General features: G+C 41.3%; 1 protein-coding gene across 1 annotated transcript in view; it reads right to left on the reverse strand.

Moving 5' to 3' along the window:
* Positions 1 to 10,641, reverse strand: part of FRMD3 (FERM domain containing 3) — a 163,851-nt gene that overhangs the window by 78,595 nt on the left and 74,615 nt on the right. The window lies entirely within an intron of this gene.

Genomic DNA, 10,641 nt, shown 5'->3' on the forward strand with positions numbered 1-10,641 from the left:
TGCTTTGCAAATGTAAACTTTCTGAAATGCAAAACGTATACAGGGTTACGAGTCAGCAGTTCGGTTAAGCGATTGACTACTAGGGTTTTTTCGGGGCTCTGGAAGCAGAGCAGTGAGAGATAGCAGGAATAGTATTCAAGGGCATATTATGGTTCCCATTGTACTGCTAATATGTTACTTTAGCTAGTATGTGCAAAGTACAGGATCATTTTTAAAGATGTTTCTACCATATTCACACTCATAAATACCCTACTGCCAATTTGTGTCATACATTAATTATATTGATACTAACCTATCATTATGTTCTTGATTTGTAGAAGGAAACATAAAAGCAAAAAAAAAAGAATATATAAGGAAGCCATACTCATCTTGGACCTATCTATGTCGCATGGTAAAATTGCATGTTGTATTCCTTTAATACTTCCTACAAATTGTGACCTGAGAATTCTCACATCAGTCATAAGTGTCAGTCTAACATAATTGTAAATGATTTAATCAGCGGCTCAGCAGACTAATCCATCTTTATAGATGAGGAGCTGTCTGGAAAATACTGCTGCCTTTGTCTGTCTGAGAAACAGTGTTCTAGATGGTGTGCATGTACGTTGTTGGTCCTTTCCTTAGAATGTTAATATCTTAGAATGTTAATATTGGTACAGTGCACTGTATTAGCAAGGCTGTCACTTTTAAACAAGCTTTGTAAATAAAATTCAGGGGAAACCCTGCATGACAGCCATTGAAAAACGTCATGAGGGGGAAAAGTGACAACAGAGTCACAAGATGCTGACGGCAAAGTGAAGACATTCTAAGGCCAGTGTTTGTATTCAAAACACAGGGTACAGTGTCCTCTCTGCTGCCCACAGCCTAGACAGCCTACTTGCATACCAATGAGTGTGCAATGTCCAAGTGCCAGCTTGGCATGCTGCAAGCATACATTAATGATATTAATAAACAGGCACTGTCCAGTGCTAAACATGCTCTAATAGTAGGGAGGAATGTGTAGACTCCCACCACATTTTTCAAGCTGTAATTCATCACTTTCAGAAAGTGACTGCTGTCTATACACTATGTTCTACTCTGTCCACAGATTAACTCGGTTAATATAAACAAATTCATGTTTGAAAATCAACACAGGAAGCTAAATTCGATGTTTTAGGGAAAGCAAAATACTGAAACAAGTCAAAGATTTCATGCTTCCGATGTGAGAGGAAAATTCTGCGAGGGGAGGTGTTTTTTCCACGGAGATGGCTTTGACTGCATCACACACCATTAAGTAGTGTAATGTTATTTAAAGCACAACTACACTTTTTGTAGAAACCCTTCAGCCCCCTGCCAAGGCCCCTATGCTAATCAAACTAAACACCCACAACCACCTTTGTGTATACTTACCTCTCAGAGGTGGCCATGGCCTATCACACTATTTTCATCCTCCGTGCAGGAATCCTCTGTGGCATTGGCTGTGACTGTTCAGAAACTCCCCTTAAACATGAATGGAGATATACTGCTACAACAGGGATGCTAGAAGTATGGCTCCATTCAACTTTAAGGGATATTATTACACAGACGTGAGGTTATTAACACTGCAGGAGGCCAACATCACAGAGCGGCAAGTATGAAACTGGATGGGGTGGATCTAGGTTAGATTATTTTAGGGGTCTACTGAGAGAGAATGGGATTGTCTACAAAAAATATAGTGGAACTTTAACATTTATCTGCAGCCTGCCATTACTTTCTGTAACTGACCAAAATGAAAGTAGTACTACACTCAGGAGTTAAATCTTAAAAATACATTCAAGTACCTTAACTATGAACAAACATGTATCTTATTTGTCTATCACTCAGCTGTAGATCCTCAAATCATCTCTGAATTCATGCTGACACTGTCCTTCCTTCTGGAGGGGGACTACTTGTGTTCCCCATGGTCCCTGTGTGTGTTGTAAAGTAGTCCCCCACTCCAAGCTCACTCCTGTGATAATCTACAATCTCATCTTTAGTTCACTAATTTATATTGAAATTATAGTCTTATCACAGGAGTGAGCTTGAAGCGGTGGCTGCTTTACAACACACACAGTGATCATAGGGGGCAAAAGTAGCCACCCTCCAGAAGGAAGGGCAGTGTCAGCACCAATTCAGAGATGATTTGAAGATCTATAGCCGAGTGATACACACAAAAGTACAGTATTGTTAATAGTTAGGGTACTTGAATGCATTTTTAAGATATAACTTCTAAGTTTAGTGTCACTTTAAGGTACCCTTATACCAAAACTGACTAATTCCCCCCGTCTAGAACTCCAACAGAAACTGTATAGATGACTGAAAGGGTTTTTATTCACAACATGGGAAACATAATTACATAAACTCCTATAGAAATGAGAATGGTAAGTCTTACCTGGTTAGACCACTAATAAAGTGCAGACTCAGTGCTGCAAGGCAGAGGGACCATGAAAGAAACAAATGGTACCCTATTCAGTTGCTAAGAAGGAGGGCAATTAATAGCAGGGAAAGGAGAGAATGCTTTGAAACATGGTTAAAAGTGACACGCAGGGCATACATTTATCTTTGCTTGAACTTCTGCTTTACAAAATAGCTCTAGTATCTAAAATACATGTGGTTTTGGAGCCTTTGCTAAGCAACCCTTTATCACTACAATTCCATGGTAGACGAAAAACAATTTGTTTTTTGCCTATATTCTAATAAAAGTTCTGGTTACCTAATATGTTCCATATGCTACACTAGACAATAGACTTAAAAATACAAATAAATCTAGAAACACTGTTACCCTGATTACATTAGGAAGATATAAAGACAGACCAATCAAAAAAGTTAATTTGCTGAATGATGCTGTAATCGATCTTGTAGAGGCAGAAAAATGAAAGTTTATAAAATCTTACAGAAAAGAAAGCAAATATTTCTTCCTTTTTTTCCTTGAATAATTTCTGTTTAATAAAAGATTAGGAATTATATTTGAATTATTCATTTCCTGAAAATTCATGCTTCAAAGACTCTTACGGGGCTTGTACTATAATGGAACCAACTAAGGTTGAACCACATCCACTTTCCACTGCTTAATTCCACTCATGTGGGGCTATTGTTAAAATACTTTTTTTTTTAAAGGAGAAAAGTAAAAGAAAGGCCTGTAGGCTTGTTTTAATGCAGTAATCACTAAAGCTAAAACACAAGCTGACTTAAAGGAAATCACTTTATAACATATATACAGAAGTAGAAGCACAATTGCCAGTACTTTGACAGAATGTGAGATTTAAATCTCCTTAACATCTCCCGTGTATAGTTCAGTCTACTTTTCTATTAACTAATTTTGGCATTGGAGAGACGAAAGAGACAGAGAATGTACATCTTTAAAGTTTACTTTTACTTTTGAAGCCAAATTGGCATAACATGTATTTTTTATTTGCTACTTATTGTCATTCACATAGCATAACCTAAAAAAGAATTATGATTTAAACAATTGCTGCTTCCCATTTTAGTCACTTTTTCCTGAAAGAAAAGTTTTTGTCTAAACTGAATTTCCCTCTGCAATGCAAGGGGTGGAAAGGTAATATGTACAACTAGGAATGCAACGATACTGCTGTTTTTTCGGTATCGAGTAGGAGTTATGATATTTTTTTTCCGGTACTCGCCGATACTGAATACCAATACCGGAAGTCCCATTAAGGAAGCCAGGCGGCATGTAATGACTTGCCACCTGGCTTCCTGATTAGCCAGGAAGCCAGGCGGCTTGTAAAGACTCGCCACTCAGCTTCCCGATTAGCAGGGAAGCCGTCTCCATGCTTCTCGTCACTAGGAGAAAAGAAAGCATGAAACCGGTTTCTGGCCAATCAGGAAGCTGGGCGCCGTGTAATGGCGCAGTGCCTGGCTTCCTGATTGGCCGGAGAGCCGGCGCCATGATCACTCATCACGAGGTGACAAAGGAGCATGAAGCCAGCTTCCCGGCCAATCAGAAAGCCAGGCGCCACGTCATTACACGGCGCCTGCCTTCCTAATTGGCCAGCTAACCGACCAACCGGGAAGCATGGAGCCGGCTTCCCGGCCAATCAGGAAGGCGGGCAGCGTGTAATGACTCGCTACCCGGCTTCCTGATACTGGAAGCCCAAGTATCGGGCGAGGTATCGGAGCATTTGTGTGAGTTCGAGTACGAGCCCAAATACTTGGCATTGGCACCGATACCGATACTAGTATCGGTGCATGACTATTTACAACAATTAAATCTGTCTATACTGTGCTGGTAGATCTCATTATGAGTGGTAATCTATATTTGAACATTGTCTGTCCTAACAAAGGGTTAAAGATCTCGAAGCACTGCATGTTAATGAGAAGAAGCTCTGAGTGTCGCTAGTCTTTATGGGGACAGCCAGAGTTTCCGGTCACTTTGAACTTGTACAGAGAAGCTCCAAAGACCTGCTACGCAGACACATCTGAAAGGTAATAACTATTGTTGTCATGCACTTCTCTTTTTGCTATCATTAGGCAACTTCAGAGTAAAGGTTCCCCTATACTGCTATTGACTCGAGAATTGGCTGGAACGGAGGCTAGCCGTAAACTTATTGTTGGTGTCTGTTACAAACCTCCAGATAGAGGGGGGGAGGAGGAGGCTCAGCTACACTGCCAGTTAGAAACAGCAGCGGAAGCAGGGTAATGTCATCGTTATGGGTGACTTCAATTATCCAGACATAAACTGGGCAAGCGGAACATCCCATTCGTCAAAGGCAGCCCATTTTCTGAACATGTTGCAGGACAACTTCATGGATCAGATGGTGGAGGTCCCAACTAGGAAAAATGCAATCCTAGATTTAATCATTTCTAATAATGGGGAGTTAATTGAGGATATTGCAATTGGGGAGACACTGGGTAACAGTGATCACTATGTGATTACCTTCAATATTGGGTATAGAAACGGGAAGACGGCTGGTAGGACAAAAACCCTAAACTTCAAGAAGGCTAACTCCTACAAGCTGTGCCAGCTCATGGGTGAAATCGAATGGGAAAATGTATTACAGAAACTAAGCACTGACCAGAAGTGGGAATGTTTTAAGAACACATTACTTAAGGCTATTACCAAGTGCATACCTTTGGGGAACAAAATTAAAAGATCAAAAACTAAGCCGGTATGGATAAATAGATCAGTAAAGCAACACATCAAGGACAAGAGAGTGGCATTTATAAAATATAAGATGGAAGGGACGTCATTGGCGTTCGCTAATTACAAAGAATGTAACAAAAGATGCAAGAAAATAATTCAGGCAGCAAAAATAGAGTGTGAAAAACATATCGCCACAGTTAGTAAAAAGAATCCCAATTTTTTTTACCAGTACATAAATAGTAAAAGAGTAAGAAAGGAGCAGATAGGCCCATTAATGGATGATAAAGGGGAGTTAATCACAACGACAGGGAGAGGGCCGAGACATTGAATACCTTTTTCTCATCAGTATACACTCAGGAAAAAGACGGGTTTGATGTAGATAAGAATGCACATAGTTCATCTCAAAATATTCCGCAGTGGTTGACAAAAACCGAGCTACAACACAGACTAGAACTACTTAATGCAAATAAAGCATTAGGACCAGATAACCTGCACCCCAAGGTACTTAAAGAACTAAACCAGGTTATAGCGGGACCATTATTCATCATTTTTACAGATTCCTTAATGACTGGCAGAGTGCCAATTGACTGGCGGAGGGCCTAGTAGAATTTGTTCAAGATAATGGCATTGTAAATGACAACCAGCATGGATTTCGGAAAGACCGTTCTTGTCAGACTAACCTGCTAACTTTTTACGAAGAGGTAAGTAGAGATCTGGATGGAGGGAGGCCACCCCCTCCCTGCCCCCTCCTCGTCCGTTCCGCCAGTCAGCGTTGGAGGATTGGAGCGGGGAGGGGGGGGATCCCTGCAAGGAGCCGTGAGTGACAGTCACAGCTCTCTGCAGGGAGATGATCGAGAAGTGAGGGAGCGACAGTATGTGTTCGCTCACCTCCCGATCTATTGAGCCGACGTGTGACAGTTTCATTGTTACACGTCGGATCGAACTATGAGGTTGAGTGAAAATCACTTACCTTATAGTTCTCCTTTAAGCTGGTTTTGTGTAAACTAAGTAAGAGTTAAAACACATGCCAGTTTCTTTCTTGTTGTTCATGTACAATCAGAGAAATTTCTGTTTACTTCCTGTGCCAAAGGCACAAAAAAATATTAGAGGAAATTTCCCAAAATTAAGGGGAATTCTCCGCTTAGACAGTTGTCCACGAAAAAAGGTGTCACCATTGGAAGATTTGCCCTACCTCTTGTTCTGTGGACAACTCTAAAATGTTGGATTTCCCCTTTCTTACTACATGGCTGTGGTCACCAGCACAAATAAGGCTGGGTTCACACCTAGGCGTATCGAACATGCGCGTTTGTCGCGCGTATCGAATATGAGCATTTGTCGCACATTTCGTGACGCGCGTTTTTACCGATTCGCGGTAAAAAAACCGCGCGACAAACACGTGTTTCCGAGGGCTACTTGGCTGTATCCCAATGGAAACGTGCAACAAAAACGCCCCAAAGAAGCTCCTGTACTTCTTTGGGCGTAGGGCGTTTTGTAGCGCATTCATATGGCCTGTAATACGCCCAGGTGTGAACCATACCCATAGGAAATAATGGGATTTCGGTGTTTGAGCGTTTTGCAGAGCGTTCGAACGCGCTAGAAAACGCCCAGGTGTGAACCAGGTTTAAAGGGGAGAATCTCCCAAGAGGGGGCACAGAGAGCAAAAAAACTTGACAGGAGGTTGAACCTTTCCCTGCTCTAAAACGTAAAAACATGTTTTGCATAGAGATACAATTTAAATAACTTGTTTCAAATCTTATAAATTCAAGATGAAGAACTGCATAAGCAAAGGTTACCCTCAGTGAAAAGCGCATTCCATCATAACCCTTCATCCAGAGATATAAAGTAGGTAGTTGCATTTATAAGCAATTCTTAACTTTCCCCACTTCTGCCCCTGCCGCTCTACTTACTATTGAGGCCACCTATCATATTAAATGATTAACAGGGAAGCAAGATGGTCACCTTTTGGAGGGAAGAACAATTGTATATAGCTTCAGCTCGCTATATATCTGGATCTACTGACATACAGTTTTCATTAAAGGTAACCAAATGGGAACTATGTCAGCCTTACAGTTTAGTGAAAATCGGGAGTAATGGGCTCTGCTCTGAAGCTGGAGGTTGTAAAAAAAAAAAACTCTTCTGCTCTAGAGGACCTGGCCAGATGTGTCAGAGGCATACAAATAATCATGTCTCTGAGGAACACCTGTGACTTCCATTGGTTCCCCCTTCCCAGAGGATCACACAAGATACAGCACGTTCATAATTTCTACTTGACAAGCAATTCAACTGCAAATAGAAAACACAACAATTTGAAGCACATCATGCCCTAGGAGAGCTAAGAAATGAAGCAAGTTAGCTAAAGATTTGTTTGCACTTTTTCATATTAAACAAAATAAACCAATTTAGGTTGTGGAGATTGGGAGAAGGTTGTGGAGAAGTGAACCCTTACATATAACTACACAGATGAAAATCATAACAATAATCAATCAGAGAATTTACAGATGTTCTGCAAGTCTTCATTAAAGTGAACCTGTTATGTTCAGCAATTTGCATAAACCAACATTATCAAGTACATGCAACATGTTCCTTTATGCCTGCAGAGCACCTCAGATCCTGGGCTTCAAGTATCTCTAAGTTGATATTTAGCCCTGGTAGTAATCACACAACTGTAAATTGTTTGTCTGACACAGAAACACAAAAGGGATAATAGTGTGCTAACACTTGGGTCTATTTATATTTTACACATGATTCACAAAGCTTTCACCAAGGATCTTTATCAAATCAAATGGCAGGTAAACAAATGGAAGCAAAGGAAAAAAATATTAAAAATAAGAGGATGGTTTGGATGGTGGGGCCTACAAAGCTGGGGGAAGACCCTTGTCTGTGAAAATTAGCAGCTGCAGAATGCCCACTGTCAGTGCTATATCATTCACAACTGACTTATCTCACACTTTTTAAAGGATGTTTGCCTATGTCTAGGTCTGTCACCAGACCATTCATTTCAACAACAAACTTCCCATAAGATTAAATGTGCATTTAACATATTTTAGTCATGGTACATGTAAAAGCCTCCCTTGTATAGACATCGAAAAGCCCTGAGACTGCTACTGGGTGCCACCATCTTGGATGTGATTTCAGCAGCCCCAGCACACTAAGCTGTCAGTCAAGTGACACTCTATAGAAATACCCTTCGCTCTCCTTTACTTCCCCAGAAGCTACATAAAAATGTATATAGGGAGGTGAGGGGAAGGGCAAATGTATATAGGGAGGTGCAGAAAGTACTTACACATTTGCACTGGAAGGGGCTATAACATGCAAGAAGGGTGGGTTGTACTAGGAAACTGTCTTCCTGAAGAAGTCAAATTTGCTAGCAAATTTAAAAACACATTGCAAGTGAATGAAAGTCATTTATGGAAAGCAGTGGCGTAACAACCGGGGGGGCAGCAGGGGCGCGGGCCCCGGGCGAAAAGTGAAGGGGGGGCGCCGGCCGAAAATGGCACTTTCGGCTAAATGCCGAAAGTGACATTTTCCTGCCGTTTTGTCGAGGCGCCCAGAACTCTGGTTACGCCACTGATGGAAAGGCAAAACACTAAAAGAGATCCGTACCTTTTTCCTTCAAATTTGACAACAAAGGCATCAGAGATCACCCCAAAAGAAACAAAATAATGTAAACATTGGAATGGATCACCATCATTGTTCTTCATTTAAATTAGTAGGCAAGGTTACCATAAATAAAAGCTATAAAATGTGTTATTAGATATGCATTACAGTTCAGCACTTATGCAGCTCAAAACAGGGAAATTTACTAACAGAGCAGATGCAGGAAAATGATTAAGGAAGTCTTAGGAAAAATAAAAATACTATATCTAGCTACATTTGTCAGCTAAATGCATTTTATTTTGCCAGATGGTAATCCGCTAAAGGAAAAGAGGATCTTAGTTGACCATCTGGGCTGCCTCTGCAACTAGCGCTGGTGTCCTATTTAGTAAAAGCAATCTCTAAAAATGTTTGTGGCTTATTTTTGGCATTATGGCAATAAATACCCCAGCATTAGAAAACAAAACATGTATTAGAAGACATCATTAAACACATAATTATAAGCAATTAAACAGATATGTATGAGAATGAATGCTTAGCTGCAAATATAACTGATGATGGTAATATCACACCTCGGCTCACAGACCCGAATAGCATTCGGAAACTCACGAATAGCACAACCGTCAAATACTACATACATACTGGAGCCATTTTTTTTTTCTAATTAAAGGAATAGTCAAAAATAGAGTCTTTGGTTTTTTTTTCAATTAAAGGATTTTATCTAAAAGTCTGGACTTTTTACTAACTATTTGATTTAACCCTTTAGTGAATGGGTAGGGGTACAAGTACCCCTTACTCATTCACAAGGGGGGAGGGCGGCATCTGGATGCCCCCTTATTTAAAGGGGTACCCCGATGCAAATAAGCCCCCTTGCCCGCAGTCCCCCCCAACCACCGGGTCAGGCTTGTGAGGAAGAGGCCCTAGTCCTCCCCATCGGAACGGGGACACCCTCCCAATGCCGAGGGTACGTGGCCTGGTAAGGCGCAGGGAGGGGGGGGCGCTCAATGGCCCCCGCTTTCCTGCCGGGCCAGTGCTCGGATCAAGGGTCTGGTAGGACTGTTAGGGGGGACCCCACATTTTTTTCACCCCATTTTTTGGGGCTGGGGTTCCCCCTTAAAATTCCTACCAGACCTAAAGGGTCTGGTAGGAATTTTGGGGGGAACCCCACGCACTTTTTTTTTGTTTTAACTTGAGGGAGGGTCCCTCCTAAGATTCCTACCAGACCGAAAGGGTCTGGTATGAATTGGGGGGGAACCTCATGCTTTTTTTTTTTTTTCATCTTCTGCAGACTGTAAAAAAAAAAAAAAAAATTTTTCTAATGTCACTTTGCTGCTAACTAAATTTCGTCCAATAAATGAAATTTCGACCGGACTCCCACTAACGAATTTTGTCCGAATCCTGAAACAAATTAAATTGCGGACCCGAATCCGAAAAACTAAATAACGCAAAATCCGAATCAAAACGAAACGAAACTAAACAAATTTTTTGCTGGTGCACATGTCTAGTTTTAACTGCACATGGACAGTAGCTACTTTTCCCACTGTCGTTTTAAAATGGCATCAGGACTAAGCGGCTACTGCAGGTGCCATGCCAGCATGCAGGCTGGAATGGCTGTCTGCCAGTGACATCCGGCATTCAGCATTAAATATAGAAGCTAAAACACTCAGCTCCTGGGCTTCTGCTTTTGCTACATAGCGCTCCATAGGAATGCTTGTAGCAAATCAGTGTAAACGCAATGCTTTTGCATGGTGTTTACATTTAAAGTGAAGTAATATCACGAGTAATGTCATAGCACCCTGCTCTTCCCAGCCCTCAGCTGCCTTTCCCTGCAGCATGAGATCACTTTTATAGTGAGCTATTGCTGAGTCTGATTGCAGCTAGCAATATATCACTATTAGAAGTAATCTGTTGCTGCACAGCAACATGGGGGCGGGGGTCTAGATAAGTTCTCC

The sequence above is a fragment of the Nanorana parkeri genome, unplaced genomic scaffold (assembly GCF_000935625.1).
Source record: "Nanorana parkeri isolate BGI_ZX_2015 unplaced genomic scaffold, ASM93562v1 scaffold941, whole genome shotgun sequence".
Classification (NCBI taxonomy): Eukaryota; Metazoa; Chordata; class Amphibia; order Anura; family Dicroglossidae; genus Nanorana; species Nanorana parkeri.